The 19,275-nt window shown below is 39.7% G+C and overlaps 1 protein-coding gene across 30 annotated transcripts in view; it reads left to right on the top strand.

Moving 5' to 3' along the window:
- RBFOX1 (RNA binding fox-1 homolog 1) overlaps positions 1–19,275 on the top strand; it is a 1,274,894-nt gene that overhangs the window by 699,379 nt on the left and 556,240 nt on the right. The window contains exon 3 of one of the 30 annotated variants that reach the window (XM_031506152.3): positions 13,811–13,848. The exons of the other annotated variants lie outside the window; for them this stretch is intronic. The gene's annotated coding sequence lies outside the window, so the exon portion shown is untranslated. The remainder of the gene's footprint in view (positions 1–13,810; positions 13,849–19,275) is intronic. 30 annotated transcript variants of the gene reach the window in all.

The following is a 19,275-nucleotide window of genomic DNA, read 5'->3' as shown; positions in this document are numbered from 1 at the left end:
TGCAGAACAGCTGATGGTAATCACTACAAACATTAATTATGAGCTGATAGACAAGGGCATAATTGAAGCAGAGATGAGTTAGAACAGTCATCCAACATCCAGACCTTTAAACCGGCTGATATATCTCTGCCTTTGATTAATATGAGGGAAATATAATAGGAAAAATCATTGTCAAGGGCTCTAGTTGTCCAGTTCTGTCCTTCAGTAAGTGTTAAAAAGCAATAACTGGACAAAGAAATCAGACAAACAAAAGTCTGTACTGAATTAATGCTTCAGTAAAATGTTTAAGTAACATATGTCTCAAACTGGCTAGAGTCCTAAAGCAGGAGTAAATGACTTTAATTAAATGATTGATGGGTGGTTCAGAGAGAGCTGCCAATGCACAGTGACTGCAAGGTCAGGAGAGCTGGAAAGGGGACAGGGAACTCGGGGACGAGGGGACAGGGAAGGCCACCTGCCCCAGAGGCAGCAGCAGCACAAGCAGCCCTGGCTCACTGGGGTTGTCACTACCAGGAAGGTTTAAGAGCTTTGTGCTTGGCTGTCTCACAAAAAATTATGCAAAATATCCAGCTGCAGTGTTCAGGAACTATAAAACTTCAGAACTTTTGCTTGTAAACAACAGAAAATAATTTGTTCTGAAGCAGTAAAATCCTTACTCTGGTGATTGGTGACTGGTGATGACACTAAACTTCCCAAGGCACTTTGTGATAATTAGAAGTATCTACAGTGTTAAGCATTTTTGTTGAATGATTCTTGGCAAAGTGGGTGCCAGTTTTCCTGTGAGAGGGGTCCCTTATATATATGTGACCCTTTTAACTGCACAGTTTAATTTAGACATCTCTGCCACATCTTCTGAAGTACTGATATGAGATAATGAGCATGGCCAAATCCTGGTTCGGTTCTTCTTAAGTGCCTGTGAACCAGAATTTTGTCTGTGATTCTCTAAGAATTGTGTTTCATTATTATTATCATCATAATCTATTTTTTCAGCTATGGTTGGGTAACATTTTTGCTCTCACATAGGCAGAGAATGTTTTTTCAATAGACTATTGCAAGATTATTTTGAATATTACCTTCTATTTCCAGTAAGGTATTGCTAGCAAAGCTTTTCTTTGTGTGCTATTAAAATGTTTATATCCCAACTTTTCTTTGTCCATCAAGCCTTTCTAGATATTGCTGCAGTTTTCTTCTTTGACAGCCTTGGTGGCACTTCTTAACACCAAGCAGAAAACACTGTGCTCTTCCAAATATTTTCTGTCTGCATCCTGTGGCAGATCATTGAGTATTGGCTGTTAAGGAAAAAGTGAAATGGTCTGAGGTGAATTTACAGAATCTAGGTTAAATAATGATTACTCGTCCCAGTTTCAATTGTGTCCCAGATTTGAATTATGCTACATAGTCAATTCAGATAAATTAATGGTGAATCTGTTTCACAGCTGATTATTAGTTTCCCCTGAGATTATATTTGAATATTTTTTATCTTCTATAGTTTCATGTATTTCTTACTTTGTTTTTAGATTTTTCTCTTTTTTTTTTTTTTTAATGGCTATTGGCAAGAAAAAGGTGAAAATATTTGTTTATTCAGAGAAGATGTAGTTCTGAATAAATTTTGAGTAATGTGAAATATTTTTACTTTTATGGCAGTATTGTACACCTTAGCAAGTAGAACTGGGAAATTGGAAATGTTGCTTGCTGGGTCACCATTTCAAAAGCACCTGGATGCAAAAGCAATGTTTCCTATGCTGATCATCATTGCTATTCTCAAGTGAAGGCTGAGGAGCCAGGCTCCCCTTCAGCAGGATTTGTCTGGCTCTGGCACTGCCAGGGCAGGGCGTGCCTGCTCCACAACATCCATTTGCAGGAGTCTCAGCAGCCTGCAGAAATAATGTTGTGCCAAAGAAAAGCACCCCTGCCCTGGCAAACATGCCATCAATTCCAGCCATTGTCTCTGTGTGTCAAGTGTAATGCATTGGGTTAGGATAACCTGAACTAATACTTTTATTTTAATGAGACAGGTGAATAGAAATTTCCCAGAAAGGTATTTAAGGTTAAGGTCATAAATGTACTTGAATTGCTGTGTTGTTGAGTGTTTGTGGTGCACTGTATCACAATGAGATAAAACAACAATAACCTGAGTGACTGGGGCTGTGGTGAAAGGGAGGGTGAAAAGAAGCAGAGGAGCTGCATGAGGTTATAAAATGTTTGTGTCCTGAACAAATAGTGGAAATGTGAATCCTGAAAGCTGCTGAGGGCACAGGTGGCTGTAGAAGACTTTAACCCTGTGGTTCCCCAAACAAGTGGAAGGACAGCACTGGTCAAATGAAATAAATCTTTCTGCTGACAAGAGCTCAGGAAGCACAGAGCCTCCAGCTTTGTAGAATAGCTTCAATGTATTTGAATATTTGTATTTCTGTTGCAATGTAGTTGATATACTAGTGACAGTAAAGGTGCATCATAATCAGTGGGCTGATGTCCTAATGAAATTAATTACAGGTACAATTTGTGAGCAACTGTCAAACAGTCTGTTAAAATACGCTTTGCTTTAGAAGAGGGGCGCCAATCAGTGCAGTGTTTTGGAAAGAACCAATATGTTTGGAATACTGAAGCTATAAAAGAAAAAGTAGTTTGAGTACACTGAACAAAAGAAATCCTTTTCCAACATCTTGGTGTTGATCTTTCTGTCTTTGCAGTAGTAAATAACATTTACTTGGCCTTTCAGCTTATTATCTTGTTATTAGGAAAAATACTTCATGTACAGATGAAATTTTACCCCAAACATAACTGACATTCAAACCTGATATAAAGATGAATCACACAAATGACAGTGTTTACTTACAAAGTAGGGATTTTTAAAAATTTTAAATCTCGGGGAAATTACCAATTCAGGTGCATTGCACTGCAGACAGTTTGGTGTGGAGGAATCTACACTGGAAGCACGGTGAGTCCTTCCACTATAACAGTCATTAAATAAAGGACAAAATGGTGGAATCAAAAGAAGGCACAGAGGTGACAGTGACCTGCTTTGCTAAATCAGAATAACTGCTTTAAGGTCCAACGCTGCAGGAGCTAACCTTGAAAGTGCTAAAAATCTCAAGTTTGTGACATTAGCAGGGTAGAAATAAAAAAGCTATGAATCACTGTTAGAACAAGCTTGTGCATCATTTCAGCATGATAAATTAAAAAGTGTCCCCTGCAATCTGCATGTGAAACCCTGGGCACTGCTAAGCTGATGTAATAAACAGCAGCCACTGCCACAAATTTGAGCACTGCTTGCAAAATGCCCAGAGGAGGAAGATAACACAGGGTGAAAACGTGTGGTGCTGAGACTTCTGGCTTTGTTATTTTTTCCCGCTGGTCTTGGGCTGGACCTTTTCAGATGCACTCACTGATAGCTGATGCATTCATGACAGCATCATTTTCCCTTTTATTGATTCCCATTATCTAAATTGCCATTTAAGACATGATTTTATATGTCTCTATTCAGGACAACATTGTGCCTAAACTGAGCTGCAGGTTGTGATGAAGTTTCATTGATAGGAAGGAACCATGGTCAATTAACACAAAATGGAACTTTCATCTGGATCTGTAACCTCCACCTAAAACTATTAAAACTGCGTATTTTTTTTTTTTTAGATTTTCAGATACCTCTCTTGCTGTGTTTATGTTGGCTGAAGGTGTGGTGGAGGAAAGGGGAAAATATGACTTTTGGCTTTATAAGTATCTTACTCTACAATTTTTTATCTCTTCTTTGTGGTAAATAACAGTGAAATTCAAAACATCAACAAAAAGGAAACAAACAACACTGACCCCCCCAAATTAGAACCAGCGGCAGAGTTGAGATTTCTCTGGCGAAGCTGCCTTATTGTTTGTACCTGAAAGATGCACTTTCCTCAGAGAGTTTTGGACCAGGTGAGGAGGAAATGAATCATATTTGCCTCATTGTTTCCTTCTTAGACAAACAGGAATGCAAATCCCCCAGATGGGACACACAAAATTTTGAAGCACTGATTTGAAGACATGAGCCATAACCAGGATGTGGTACCCAAGGATGAGCCTGGGCAGGGCTGCAGCAGTGATCATTAATGAGGATCATTATTAATGACATAATAATCATTAATGAACGTGCAAAGGCTGCAGCCATGCAGGTTATAGTGAGGTGACTGAAATACATCCCACAGCTTAGACTTCCTGCTGTTATGTGATTGGATTGTCTTCTCTTTAGAAAATAGTGTGGGGAGGATGGGGATTGACTGAATGTGGCACAAAGTTGTCTTAATTTTTGTAGCTCACAAAGGGGTGAATACCTTTGACTTTGTGGGGGTAAGAAAGAATGATTGTGTTGTTTGTAAGGAATACTTTTGAAATTCTGTCTGGCACAGCAGAGTTTCCATAGGTGACAGTAGCAATAGCTGTTGGTCTAATGGGTAGTCATTATGAGGAGGAATTAAGTTGTTCTTTGCAGTAAAATTATCCAAGGGGAAATTGCAGAACCAAATCTGTTGCTTGGAGTTATTTGCCTTTCCACTGATTTGGTTTCATTACACTCTTTCATGATGCTGAACTTGAAATTTCTTCACTGATTTTTTTGCACTAATAGCCAGCTCTGCTGCTGCTATGTTACATTCTTCTGGGGACATGACCCTTGATTCTTTTGGAAGTTTCTTTATCTCATTTTTCCACAAACTTTTAAAAATGTCTTTTAAACCATTTCATATATTTTTATCAAAATACTACATGGTACTGCAGCAGTGTTGTTTGACTCATGTTTTCAGCCCTCTGCTGTCCCTGCACAGCCTACATGGTACACTCCAGTTACATCAATTCTAATATTCTCTCTGCTTCCTTTTCCTCCTTGAATCTGTCCTCCCTTTATTTATGTTTCATTCTATGGTATATATCACTTTGCAACAAAATTATCATTTTGTCTGAAGGCTTTACGATGGTGTTTGCAATGCATTCCCTGTAGAGATTCTTCAGAATCAGATTCTTCACTTTGCTTTTACCTTTTAGGTAGACAATAACAATCGAAAATCCATCTGGGAAAGCTGGGAATAAACTCATGATGGATCTGATTCCTAATGGATCCTGGTGAAGTACATCTGTGCTTTATCCCAGCCATCCTACCTGCTGAAAGCAGAGAGCACATGGATCTCTTGGTAGTTACAGCATTTCTCTGTGGAAATGAATGTTCAGGCCATTTTGGAGACTTCAGAGAAGACAAGTGCCAGCACAGTTTCCTTTGAAACACGTTTCCAGGGCTGTATCCAGTCTAGGGCACACCCCAGAAGTTATTCCAGATGTTCTTAGGCCAGAAGTGCTCGCTGATGGCTTCGGAATGCAGCAGGGCTGTAAAAGGGCTGTGTTCATTATGGCACTCTCAAATTTAGTTGTATGATAATATTCCCTCAGAAACACAAGCTGATAAAGAAAATTTCCCCTTCAGAGGAAAGGAGGTGTAGTCTGTCCTGAGCTGCAGACCAGTCACTATCTTTGAGGGGCTCTCCCTGCTCCTGACTCCGTGGTTTGTTTGAAAGTGATACTCAGAGCACCAGGCTGGCAAATGAATTGCATGGTGAAATTATAGAAGAGAGGATGTGAAAAGAACCTTAGCATGCACATTGGATTAGTGATTAGTTTACCTCATCAAGGTGCTTATATTTGGTGGGATAAGTGCCAGTTGCTTTGAGCTCTGTAGTGATTCAATAATGTTTTAGGCCAATATGTGGAACAACTGAAAATTGAGCTGTATTAGGTCATACATAAAAATATGTTGGGTCACGGATTTGCTTCTATCCACACAGCATTTATTTAAAAAGACTGCAGCCACTATGTAGGATGAGTAGCTACCAAAAGGGGAGATAGTTCTGCTGCAGTAAATGAAAAATACTACAACAGGGTTGCAGGTGTACAGCAAAACCCATCAACAGAACCTCCCAGAATAAACTGGGAATAATTTACTTCAGGTTGACCCTTCTGCGAGCAGGATGTGGAGCCCTCAGGATGTTCCTTCCCACCTCAGTCACTGTGATTCAAACATGAATTCCCCAGGGCAGCTGAATAATTGAAGGTGCTGTGGCATTCCAGTGTGGCTGACTCCACAGACAACAAATGCTGTCCTTCCAGATAATCCACTCCTGAAGGGCTGCTCTTTTTTATTTTTTTTTTTTTTGGTAATTTGCTTAACAGGTTTTCTATTCCTTCTCAGCTGTTCTAACGTATTTAAGGAAAATCAAATCCCTTCAGTCAATTTTAATTCCATATTGTATTTAAAATAAGTACTATAAGCTTCAATTGTCTTCAATGACAATATTTGTTTTGTTAGACCTTCAAGTAATTTTTTTTTCTTTGTCCTCTTTTTTTTTTTTTTTTTTTTTGTTTTGTAGTAGTAGTTGGCTTTAGGAAACATGTTTCATTGTATTATTTAGAGAATGACCTTCAGTACTGATAACATTTTGTTATAGTGCACTTTTTTCCTGTGCACTATTTAAATAATGAATTGGAAATCTACACAGTTAAATGAGATATGACTGCACAGATTTCTGTATAAATTGGGAAACTTTATCACCTGCTCTGCAAGGACAACCTTTACCAGTTGTGGATATTTTTCTTTTTCAGAAAACCTTTCTAGAGGAATTCCAAATCTCTCATGTCCCAGGTCATTAAACTATGTGTGCAAATAGTCCTGGTACTGCAGAGTGGTTGAGTAGAACAAGAATCTTTTTTTGTGCTAACTTTTTCTAAGCCACTGCTTTGAAAATGTTTGAAGGAACAAAATACAGGATAAATTCTAGGCAGAACAATTTGTGGTTCAAAACACATAGAAAAGAGTAAAAAAAAGGTACTGTTCTTTTTTGTGTCTATGTCATGGTAGTTTTTATATGGAATTCAGACAGTAGAAATATTAAATAACTTCAGATATTGATTAAGTTTGAAAAGCAGTTTAATTTTTTTTCTTAAGAAGTATGAGAACATTTTTGTATTTTAGATTTGGCTAAAATTATCTGTCATATGCAGATGATTATGCAATATCTGCCAGCATCCTACCCTAAGACAGTTTTACCAGATGGTCAAGCGTATTTCATGTGGCACTTGTTTAAATGCAACTATATCTAATTTTTCCTGTAATTATTAACATCATCTTGCATCTAAGGACTTGATCTGTATTGAATTAACTACTTCTAGACTACTTCTGCCACATTTTGGAGTGAAAAGATGGTATGTCAACCTTTGTAGTTGGCAGACAAGTATTTTGCTTTAATATCTAAGAGAGCTATATTATCACGACAAAATTTTATAGTAGGAATAACAAATATTTTATCCAGTGATGATTATGCTGTTGCATAAGAAAAAAGGGCTTGCTATTTAATTTATGTGTCTCCAAGCAAAATGGGACTATGGCACTGAGACTTACTAAATTCATTCTGAGTATTAAAGCAGCAATTTGAGGTACATGTGACAAATAGAAAGTCTCTTAAAAATGCATTTGCTTGAATAAAACCCTAAATTAGGGATGTAGGCAGGCTTGCAGTCACATCAGTGATGGAAGATGATAATCAAACAAGATCTTCACTGGGGGATGGACAATTCCATAGTTTTATAATATTATTATTATTATTATTCCACATGTACAGTGGATACTGTGCTGTTCCCCCTAGTCCTTTGCTCTTTAAATTTTTGCTTGCTGCATTTTCCCTGGGATCCTCCTTTAGAATGTTCTGGGGTTTGAGCTGATTCCTCTGTTGTGCTCTTCTGTAGACAGCCTGGAAAAGATTAAATTATGACCTTTTCAGTAAAGCCTAGTTAAGCAAGTAGATAAACCCCAGTGCCATGGGTAGATACAACCCAGTACCATGGGTAATTAAAAGCCAGTACCGTGGGTAGTTAAGTCAGCCAAGGGATGCCCAACATGCAATTTGGGTGTTTAAGATTTATTTCTGAGCTTCAGGCTGCAATTTTTGCCATGGGTGCCATAGTTGGCAGTTTCTCATTTTTTATTGGGCATAAAAAGTAATAATATGGGACTGTTATTAGCTACAGAATAAAGCACTGTTAGCACTCACTTTTTATGTTAAATCCAAGTACTGTATTGATTTTGCAGTAGGAAGACATGCAAGTCAGAAATGCAGTAAACAGTGAGCCATTAACAAAGTATTGGTTTGAGGTGTGAAAGAGAATTGCAGAGTTCCAGTCAGAAATAACAGAAGGAAGGATATAAAAGAAGACAGTGGAAAGAGAAAGCAAGAATAAATATAAGTTAAATAGTATTGAAAGCACATTCAGTCACTGAGAGGATTTTTACTGCATTCACTTTTTGCCGTGAGGCATCATCCTGTGTAGTTCAGTACCAGCTTTCTTGAGAGCAAGAACTGGAAGGCTTGGCCTGTAGTTTTAGGATGCTTCCAACAAAAGTAGTAAATACACCCCTGAGTCTGCTTGTACCTCTAGTTAATGGCCATAATCTACAGCAGTTCCAGTCTAACACCCTGCTGTGCACAAAGGGAGCTGACCCTTTAACAACAAACACTAAACTACAAAGCTCATGTAGCAGCAAGGGCAGAAAAGTTTAAATTGTCAGTGAGATGAAGTGCAGCCCAACTTGTCCGTGCAGCACCGGGTCAGGCAGGGTGAAATTCACATCACTTCCAATGAGCTGGGCCTCACAATCTCCTGGTTGGCAGCACTACATTTATATTAAAACATAAAATCAAAGTGACAGAAAAAGAACATTTTCAGCATGGTTCTTGTGGACAACAGGACTTGTGAAGGATGTTTTAGCTGTGTAATTTATTCCTGGATAATTGTGATTGACACCCATGGGGGAAAAATGCTTTGGGAACAGCTCTGACTCTTGGGTAAGCCCTTGTTTGGATGCCCAGGTTTAAATATAGATATGTGATTCTATTTGTTACTTTAAGAAGAAAAAGTATTGCTATCATGAGCTATTAGTTATAGACTCTATTATCTCTTATTTTTTAGAAGGTTTAGACTGTCCAGGGGTCCAGACTGCCAAGACACAGGTGAGGAGGGAGAAGTTTCCTGGGTTTTACCTGGTGAACTACTGTCAGCTTGCTTTTGTAGGATTGCATCTTGTCTTGAAGACACACATTATGTGCAGTAAAACCCTTGTTATCAAATGAATTTGTGGGGCTGAAGGATAAGGTTTTCTTTTATTCAGGCAAGGTGTTCTTGTGTGCATGGCACCTGGCTTACAATTTGTATTTTTAAAGTACATTGAAGTACACAGTTGTACAGCCTGTTGCACCCTTACTAAAACCCCTTTATTTTACAGGGTTTCCCCAAATTCTCTGTAATTTTGCAGTTGTTTTTCATGACCATAACATTCTACACTTATAATATCTCAACGAAAACACTAGGATGGGATATCAGCAAATCCTGGAAGGACTGTGTCTGATCCAGCAGTAATTTGCATCCACCTGGGGGTGAGTTAGGATGTTGTGTGGGCAGGAATAATCTGAGGAATGGGTGCACACTGCATCTCTCCTGGCAAGAGGTGGGTGTCCGTTTGGGAACTCTGCTCCCCAGTGGCTCACAGTTGCTTTTATTTTCTTAATAAAGCTGCATATTAAATTTCTCCTTTTAGGCTGCAGGCATTTCAAAAGACAGGCTGTACTGTGCTACAGATGCTGGTCATAAATCAAAATACTGGTGGAAAGTGGTAATAATGATGGAATATTCCATCCACTCTTTGTTGGCTTTTCTTCTTATTTTAGGACTTTAGAACTGATTTGTGGTTGGAGCTTTTACCCATCCCATCTCCAGCACTAGGAGCTGGTGTGGTGGTGGGCTGGTAGGATGCAGGGGTTGGGATGGGGGCAAAGATAACCTGTGCTTTTCAGGATGACACAAATAAGCTCTAAGGATGCTTTTTTTTTTCAATAGATCCCCTTGCTGGTGGTCTGTCTGTAAAAAAGGACGTGCAGGTGCTGGTGATTACACCAGGGATGTTCCTGCACTGCTGAGCAGGAAAGGGTCAGACCTGAGTGCTGGAATCAGGTTGTTCCTGACCTATAGAAAAGATTTGAACTCTCCTAGCAACTCCCACTCCAGGAAATGTAGAGCCAAAGGTTCCTGCTGAATTAGAAGAGGCTAAAGGAAACTACCTGGAATGTTTGAGTGGATTGCCAGGCACATCTTTGCCTGCATAGTAGAGATGGTCATTAATGTCAGATAACCATTACTGAGATCAGGTATTCAAGAGAAAATAATGAGCTGGTTTTCAATAATTCAAATATTTCTCTTTTCCAACAATTGCTTTTCTTCTACCTTTTGTATACACCGGCTTTCCCTCTTTAGCCACATCTGATCTTTTACTTGGAAGAACTGTAATAAATGTAGGTGTTCATCCTTTCTTCTAACAGACAATTGTATGAAACTTGAAACCCTGCATTGATTCCAAGGAATTGGTGTCATTTGTTGTGGACAGACTCCTCTGTATATCTGTTGCCTCTCTTGCTTTTTGTAGTATGTTTCCCAATTTTATTTTTTTTTTTCCTTCCCCCTGTCCAGCTCTCTGGGTTTGTTTTTTTTTTTTTTTTCCCCTCTGTTTTCTTCCCTTTTCTTTTTGACCTTTTTTTCTTCTCCCCTCTCCCTTTTTGCTTTCCAGCTTCAGTTATTTTAGAACATGGTGTTATGGATCCCTTTTATTCTCATGTCAGCGTTTCAACCCTCATCAAAGATCCCATCAGCTAAAACCAGATTCTGTACTCACACACAAGCCCCCAGCAAATTCTCTGATGTTGTTATGAAGGGCTCAGACACATTTTCCTTCTTGGAAGAAGGAGAGAAGTGGGAAGGGGAGGAGCAAGTTGCTGCTAGAGAATCTCTTAATTTCATCCATTTTGAAACTGATCTTTTGTCTACATTGCCACTGCCAACCAGCTTTTGGGCCTCTCTTAGCCAGCTGTTCTTGTTTTCTCTCAACACTTGGCTGTCTACCTGCACAGTTTCCTGCTCTGTCAGGAAGTAGAGTTAAATAGTTTACTCCCTAAAGAAACAGGAACTGCACTGGGAATTTATTTTTTCTTTCCTTGCTTTTTGCTTCTATTGCACCTTTATGCCATTGTTTCAACCTTAAGTGGTGCTTTATGTCAGATGAGGGACAGACATTTTTCTGAAAAATGAAGGTCCCCCTTAGTCAAGAAAAAGTCCTGGGCTCATTACTCTGTGGAAGGAAAGCTCAACAAAAGCTGGGATGAGAAAGAGCTGCTCGATGACAGAAACAAAACATAACTTCCAGTGTATTTGTCTTGGAGTAAAAGTAATATAAGCCCTCTATTGAACAGGTAACCTATCGATTACAGCGCAGCCAGAGCACTCTCAAATCCCTACCAGGCTTTCCCTCTAATGGATATTAATGTCTCCAGCTTTTCTCATGTTGGTTTGGAGAAATATTAAGGGTTAGAGCCAATGTAACAAAGAACTGTTCCACAGTTCTGGTATCTTCTGTCTTTAAGAGCCACTTAATCAATTTCACAGTTGTCTAAGGATACTGGTTAATTTGCATTCATGTTATGTAATTTAAAGATAAAATTATTCATGTTTCATTTATTAAAAAAAAAATATTCTGCAGAGGCTTCCTTCTACTGTCTGAAGAGAGATTACATAAAGAAATGTGCTACTGAGTGCATTTATCAACTAGAAAAAGGCTCTCCTTTTATCTGAGCAGCTTTTTCTAAATATTTCTGTTTCCTTTTCCCACTGTGTTTTATATAAATTTGTGAACATCAGGAATATAATTTCTGACATACCACTGGGGAGAGATGTGGAGGGATGAACACTGTTGCCCTTGCACTTCAGTGGAAGGCTGGGGATGTTGAGTCTTTACCAAGGCAGATGTTCCCAAAATGTTAAATTCTTGTTAAATTGTTTGATTTCTCTTGTGTATCTACTGTAGGATAGTTTTTCAGTTACTACAGAATGATAAATATTGGTTAATGTACAAATTTCCTACAAACATATGCATGTATACATGTAAGTACACATACACATAAATAAGAGATCATGTCATAAATGGATATAAAAGAAGCCTGTTGCAGTACATTTCAGCTTCTTATATTACCAAAGTTAAGTGAAAAAGTTTAAATGTTCTGTGCACTGATTATCTGCTGTTAAAAATTAAAAGGATTTAATTGCTTGGGGTTTTATATTAATGTTTAATAGACAATCTTTCACCTGAATCAATTTACATTGAGGACAGAACTCTGTCAGTTTGCATTGCTTCTGCTGGTAGACTTAGTTGATCAAGAACATTTTTTGGATAAAACCCTCTAGTTTCCTCCCAAAAGCTGCCTCCATGTCCTGTTTTACTTCTTGCCTGCCTACTTGTGTTCCCCAAAAAAACTTCTCCGTGCCAGGTCTTGGCACAGCCCATGTCTCTGCGGAGGTTCGCAGGGAGTTTTGTTTTCCAGCTTCTGAACAATGATCAAAGCTGTCACATCAGTCAGTTTTATTTCATCCATGTGAAATTTCTTCCTTACTCTCACAATTCTTTTATCTTTGTTTCAACTACCAGCAGCTCCAAAAGTCAGATTCACTCTATGAATATGCAAAAATGTGTCTCTGGCTGCTCCCTTCTAGCACGACTGTTCTCCATCCACGTTTCAAGCCCTCCAGAAGTTTGGAAGTCAGGGGAAGTTTGGAGTAATTCAGAGGCTGAAAAGTCCTGCATCCCTCTGTAGTACAGGGATGTTTGTAGCCAGCTGAAGAGTTTTCTTTACCTTCTGCCATTCTTGAAACTGCTACTCAGGGATTTCCTCCCCTCAGTGCCTCCACAGAGCCACAGAGTCAGGGCATTCTTCAAGTTGTGTGTGTCTGTGGTTTCTCTTTATCTCTGCTTTGGTTGTAAATTTATGCTTTTTAATCTTGTTTAAAATCATTTTAATGTCATTCTCATCACCATAAAGAATAAGTCCAGTTTTAGTATTTCTCAATTAGATTATTTTTGGCTATTTTTTGAATTCTACTGAAATGGAGGTTTAATTGGGTCAATACGGTGCCAAAATTCATGTTATCTTTCACCAAATTGTTTTTATTTCCAAAATAAGAAGCTGTAACTTCAAGCAATGTGATTCCATAATATTGAAAGCTAATCAGCTCTGTTGTGTGTTGAGTGTGCATGGAAAGAAGAATTTCATTATTTGATGTTTTGTCTGCACCTGTAAAGCCAGAGGCCAAATATTTGGAAGAAAAGCTTTCTAAAACCAGGTTACTTTATTAACTCACAGCTAGTGTGCAGGGGTTTGATTAGAGTTAAGCCTCAGAATCATGGAATCACAGGATGGTGTGTGTTGCAATGGACATTTAGGGTCTTGTTCCATACCCTGCCATGACAGGGACACCTTCCACTGTCCCAGGCTGCTCCCAGCCCTGTCCAGCCTGGCCTTGGGCACTGCCAGGGATCCAGGGGCAGCCACAGCTGCTCTGGGCACCCTGTGCCAGGGCTGCCCAACCTCCCATCCAGCCCTGCCCTCTGGCAGTGTGAAACCATTCCCCCTTGTCCTGTCACACCATGCCCTTGTCAGAGCCTCTCCAGCTCTCTTCCAGGCACTGGAAAGCTGCTTTAGGTTCTCCCCAGAGTTTTGTAATAATTTGGAAGGTCTGGTTCTACCAGAGCCTGTGTGTGTGTCGCCACACGTGACAGAAAAAGCCCCGTGGGGGTTGAAATGTATGGAACAGAAGGGGAAGGGCAGTGAGGGCTTGCTTAGGCTGGCTCAGTAACACACTGTGTGCTAAACCTATGGATAGAAGTTCCAATTCTTTCACATTAATGCCCTGTCCATTGTCATTACAGGACGCCTTGAGCTTTCTCACATAGTGCGTTGAGGTTTGGTGAGTGACACTGCTTTTCTCAGAATATTGCTCCAATCCTTGCCTGCTGAATGCAATCCACAAGCTGTGGGTGTCAGTCTGGAGAGAGGAAAAAAAAAAGTGTCTGAGCAGCAACATTTGTCTCCTTGATGTTTAAAAAAAGACACTTGGGGTAGTGGCTCTCGGTTCAGTTCTCACTTTTATCCTGCACTTAAACTTCTGATTAAGGTCATGCAGGACACCTTGTCATCTTTGCACCACTTAGCTTGACTTTTATCTGATGCTGAAGAACTCGCTAAGTTGTCTTTGAAGAATAATGTTCTGAGGAAAATGGATCTAAATGGATATATTGGGTAAAATAAATTCACCTGCAGGCCTGTGAAAAAGCACTGTAAATCTTGCCATGACCCTGTTCACTAAGGAGGTTTGTTGATAGCATTATATTAAATCAGGAGCAGCAGAGGAAGCTATAGAGATATTCAGCAGTAACTGAAGAGGGAGAATTGCATGGCTTGTGGGATTACAGAATATGGAATTTTGTACTTCCAGGTCATTACTTTGAATTCAAATACACTCCTGGTAGTAATAAAAATCTGTTACCAGATGACAGCTCTCCAGTTTCATGTATGGAATGAGCTGAGGTTTTCTCTCCACCTGGTAATGGGCAGATGCCTGCTACAGGAAAAGTGTCACAGCTGACACTATCAGCTACCTCTATTGCCATCTCAGGGGGTGGGCAGCAGATAAATACCTATAGCACAGTCACCTCTTTGACCTTAGATTAGATTCTTCTCTGGTGTTCAGCAGGGAGCTGTGTGCAGGGAAAAGTTTAAGGGATAATATATCTTCCTCCTTTATATAGCATTGTTGAACACTGCTGCAATGAACAGGAGGTAAAAATTGAGGGCAATTTCCAAATTGTTGCTCATAAATTAAAGACTATGTGCTATTTTTTATTTCATGTGGCACCAAACAGGGTTTCAACAAGGGAGGCATCTGAAAGGAGGTGTAATTAATAAGTATTTTGGCATAGGCTAGCATTACTCTTTCTCCCTTATTCTCTGGGGTTTACCATTGTTGACACCACTGAATAAGAAAGGTAATTTATTCTGGATGTGTAGGTGTTACAGAATATAGCTGCTTTTGAAGAGAAGATGTTGTGTATTTAACATGTCTGATTTAAAGACAGTCGTCCTTTGGTGCTTGCAGAAGTAAATTCTGTGACAAGTCTGTGTGACTCATGAAGTGGGAAGTCCTACAGGAGCTCCCACAAAGTGGCTTTTCTCTCTTGAAACCAAATCATCTCTCTTGGGCCTTCTCTGGGGTTTGTTTTGCTCTCAGTGAGATGGAGTTTCATGTGAAGCTCTCGTTCCACAGGAATAAATACAAAAAGCAGTTGCCTGATGATTCCTGAGGTAGAGGCTACTGTGAAAATCCTCATGTCTCCAGATAACTGTGATTACTGATAACCCAGCTACCATGGGAAAGAAGTATATGGATTTACAACAGATCCCATGCACAGGGGGATGTGTAGGCAGAGGAGGAGCTGGAGCAGTTCCTGGTGTGACAGGAGGACTGCAGGTACAAACATCACTGTGGCAACCCATGGGGCAGCATTTGCACCTGCAGCCCCTGAGCCAGCTCTTGACTTGCTTGGAGGTGCTCTCCAGCCATTTGCCCATGGCTCACCATGAAGCAAAGAGAGGGCAGATGTTGTTTCAAGCCCAAACAACTGCTCTTGGTGGTTGGAAATAATTCAGATACTGTTTATAAAACACTGTGACAGATTGCACTGGGTACAAGCCCTGCCTTTTGCTGGAGGCATTGTCAGTACAGGGGATTTGAGGATGTAAAGAAGAGAAGCCTACAGAAATCCCCCTGCAATTATCTCCTAGATATCTCCTAGATATCTAATTCAAGAGAAACAATATTCTTTGCCTTTGCTCATGAGCTTGATGCTCACTTTAAATTGAAGTGTATTATACTTTTTTCTGGATCAGATCTTAAATATGTTTCAGAGAAGTAACTACTTCTGCCACTCTTACTGTATAACCTATTATATGCAGCATTTTTTCTAAATGCAATAATTTGTAAACAATTATGAAAACTAATTTATAAGTAACATAGGATGTTATTTGCCCCAAAGGCATTAAGGTTAGTCAAAATTTCCAGTACTATGTGGTTTTGTGTTTTCTGTTTGGTGTTTTGGGTATTATTATGAGAAGCTGTAAATAGCAATGCTGATAGATTTTTTTGCATTGGAATTAACAGGAGCCCATAAAATAGACTTGGCATGGAGTAGCAATCTTTATGCTGATGAACATGGCAGACATGCCCAGCTTCCACCTGGGGACAGTTGACACAGATGGCAGAATGGATTTTACCATGTGCTATATGTCTTATTAATTGCTGTGCCCATTACTGTAAACTCCAGAGCTTTCTTTGTTCCACTGTTGTGGACAGTTTGTCTGGTGTGTGCTTACTGCAAACAATCAGATTTCTCTATTTATTTTGTGGATATTGTGGCTTCTCTTCTCCCTCTGTCTGCTCTCCTTCCCTCCCCCTGGTCTTGTGCACATCTTGTTTTGGGAAAGATCAAACCCACCCATTTCTGAGGTGGTTTAGCATTTTAAGCAGAGAAGAGTTGGAGCGACAGTCTAAAAACAGGTAAAATGTATGTGAGATTCCTTAGCAACGTTTATATCCATGGAATATGGGCAATTATACCTTTGAGTCCACTCTTTCAGGTCTGTAAAGATTTGGATGACCAGAGATGCTGTGTGCTGTGGTTCCTCGGGGTGAGCTCCTGCAAAACCATTAAAATCATTGTGTGGAAAAGCAGATGGACAGAACTCATCGAAATCCCCAAACTGTAAATTCTAGAGGGACTCTGCCCCTGTTGCTACCAGGTGTGATCCAGACAAAGAAAGTCTACAAACTGAGTGAAACACTGCCTAAAGTATTCTGGGTAAAGCGAGGATATTAAACCAAGAAAATACATGAAACAAAAAGCACACAGATAGCAGCACATCCTGTGTTAATTGTTATTTTTTCTGGGTCTGACAGCATTATAAGCAGCCAGTGGGTAGCAGTAGGTACCCACTGGAGAACAGTGTGAGTTAAATATTTTCTCAGTCCTGGGCTTGTCCTAAATAGCTGGTGCCCTATTCGGGGAAGTTGATTGAGCTGTTATTGTCACTCAAGAGCCTTGTCCCTTACACAGTCGAGCATCTTAAATGCTGAACCACTGTCAGGTTTGCTGTGGTAGCAAAAGTGAATTGTAATCAAATCCTCTGTCTGGTGGGACTTAGCAGAACAGTGGTTATGGTTGGAGGCATGAAATTTAAGTGGGCTGCCTCTGGGGGCTTCCAAGGAGTCAGAGAAGTCCTTGAACTGTGACAAATAAATTAGGACATGAAATCTTTTACAAAACCATAAAACCTTTGCGAGCCATGTCCATGGTACAAAAGCCCCTGGAAGGCAGGCAGGCTGTTCTGGCCCCCAGCAGCAGCTCAGAGGAGGGAAGATGGACAGCACAGTTCACCTTCTAACTCACTCATTTCATCTGTGCCACTGCCTGATCCTGCAGCTGTGTTTCACTGGTGTGGGAGTCCAGGGCATCCCTCTGGCTGCCCTGGCAGGGGTCAGGAACCCCCCTGTGCAGAGCCCCCAGAGACACTGTCTGTGATCTCTGTCCATGGAAAAGAGTTTTCAATCTTACAGCATGAGTTACAAGCTCTGAGTGTTTGATATCAGTAATAATTAAGTGTGGCACGGGTGCAAAAGTCAAATTTTAGGATTCTAGATACGGGGTTCAAAGGGGACAAGATGGAGGAAATTTGGTGTGTCTTGTCCTTTTTCTCCTTCTTCATGCCCTCTATGTCTCACTGTGGTGTTGGCATTTTTCTGTTGGTTCAGGCTGGGGACACACTGTCCAACGTAGGTGACAGATATTGGCACGTTCTTGTAAATCCAGCCCAGGGAGTTTCTGGTATTTAATGTTTGTCACATCCCACTGAGGGCAGAGCCCCACACGCTGCCCTGCAGGACAGAGCTGGGCAGGGCAGCAGAACATGTGAGAGATAAACAGAATAAACAACCTGGAAACCAGCACAGACCAATTATGGCTTCTGCTTTGGCAGCGGGGCTGAAAGAGACTTTCTACAATCTCAGAATCATCAATAGCTCAGATTCCGACACACTGGTGCTTTCAGCATTGCTAAAAGTCATGTTTTAACAATTACAGGCATATCTATTAAATCTATTGTGCAGCTGGAATTGCAGCATGGAAAATAACCTCCTTACAAGGCAATTACTGTAAAATGTTGTTCCTTCCTTGCAAGAACAACATAAACACACTAAAGTTTTTTGCAATTTTTTATTAAATAGCTGTTCTTCAATTATTTAAAGGTTTCAAAAAAAAAAAAAAAGAAAAAGCAAAATAACCCCCCAAATGTTACCAAAACAGCCTTATCTCACATCTTTGTTACCAACACTTTGCATTTCACTTTTCATGCCAGATTTCACAACATCATACTGTGGTACAATTATGAATTTTAAAAAATGCATAATGATTTTTGACATTCTTTTCTGTTAGATGATGGCACAGGTTTAATTCTCAAAACACTTGAATTATAAGATTTGGATGAGCTAACCAATAGTCCATTCTTTTTTTCATTCTTTTTATATTCATAGAATCACTAAGGTTGGAAAATGCCTCCAACATGCCCAAGTCCAACCTGTGTCCAATGCCCACCTTTTGTTTCACAGACATCACATTATTTTGCAGCGTGTTGGTTTGTTCCTATTCATGTACAAGGTTCTTTTGTGTTGCTTTGTTTTGTTTTTTAAAACATCCTTGATGCTGAAGTAGTTGTAAGCTACAGTTAGAATTATTCTTTTACTCATTTAAAAAATTGCTAGAAGGTATGTGGTAGTTAGCTAAATCTTGAGTTGGCTTATTCAATTTTATACAGGCTTTTATTGCAACAGCAATAAAAACACTGCCTACACATCTTGTTCTTTAATCCCAGGAGAATTGTATGTGTTGTACCAGGTTATAAGGTTTAAATTATGTTTCCCAGGACTTAAAGTTATGTGATGAATATTAAGGCAATAAGTTACAGGCAACCAAGATATTCATAAATTGATGGGGGGGGTGGAGGGGAGTTAATTCAGAACAATGGTTGAGCTTTGCAAAAACATGTTTTTTGCTAGATACCCCAGGAGTGTCTGTTATGGAGACTGGTCTAGCTGTGGTTAAATCAAGGTTTGAGGATGGTCCCACTGAGATTAGAAGTAAAAAAACAAATCAATATCTGTTTTGTTGTTGCTTATTATTTTCATTTTGAGTAATTTCAGAGAAAATATGAATATCTTAGCAAATGTTATTCCAGAGGTGCAGAAAAACTAGATTGCTTCTTCAGCCATGGAGAGCAGATTTGAATT

This window comes from Lonchura striata, chromosome 14, assembly GCF_050655825.1.
Source record: "Lonchura striata isolate lonStrDom1 chromosome 14, ASM5065582v1, whole genome shotgun sequence".
In the NCBI taxonomy this organism is placed as follows: Eukaryota; Metazoa; Chordata; class Aves; order Passeriformes; family Estrildidae; genus Lonchura; species Lonchura striata.
The sequence above is the reverse complement of the archived record's forward strand: the minus strand, read 5'-3'. Positions and strand labels throughout refer to the sequence as shown.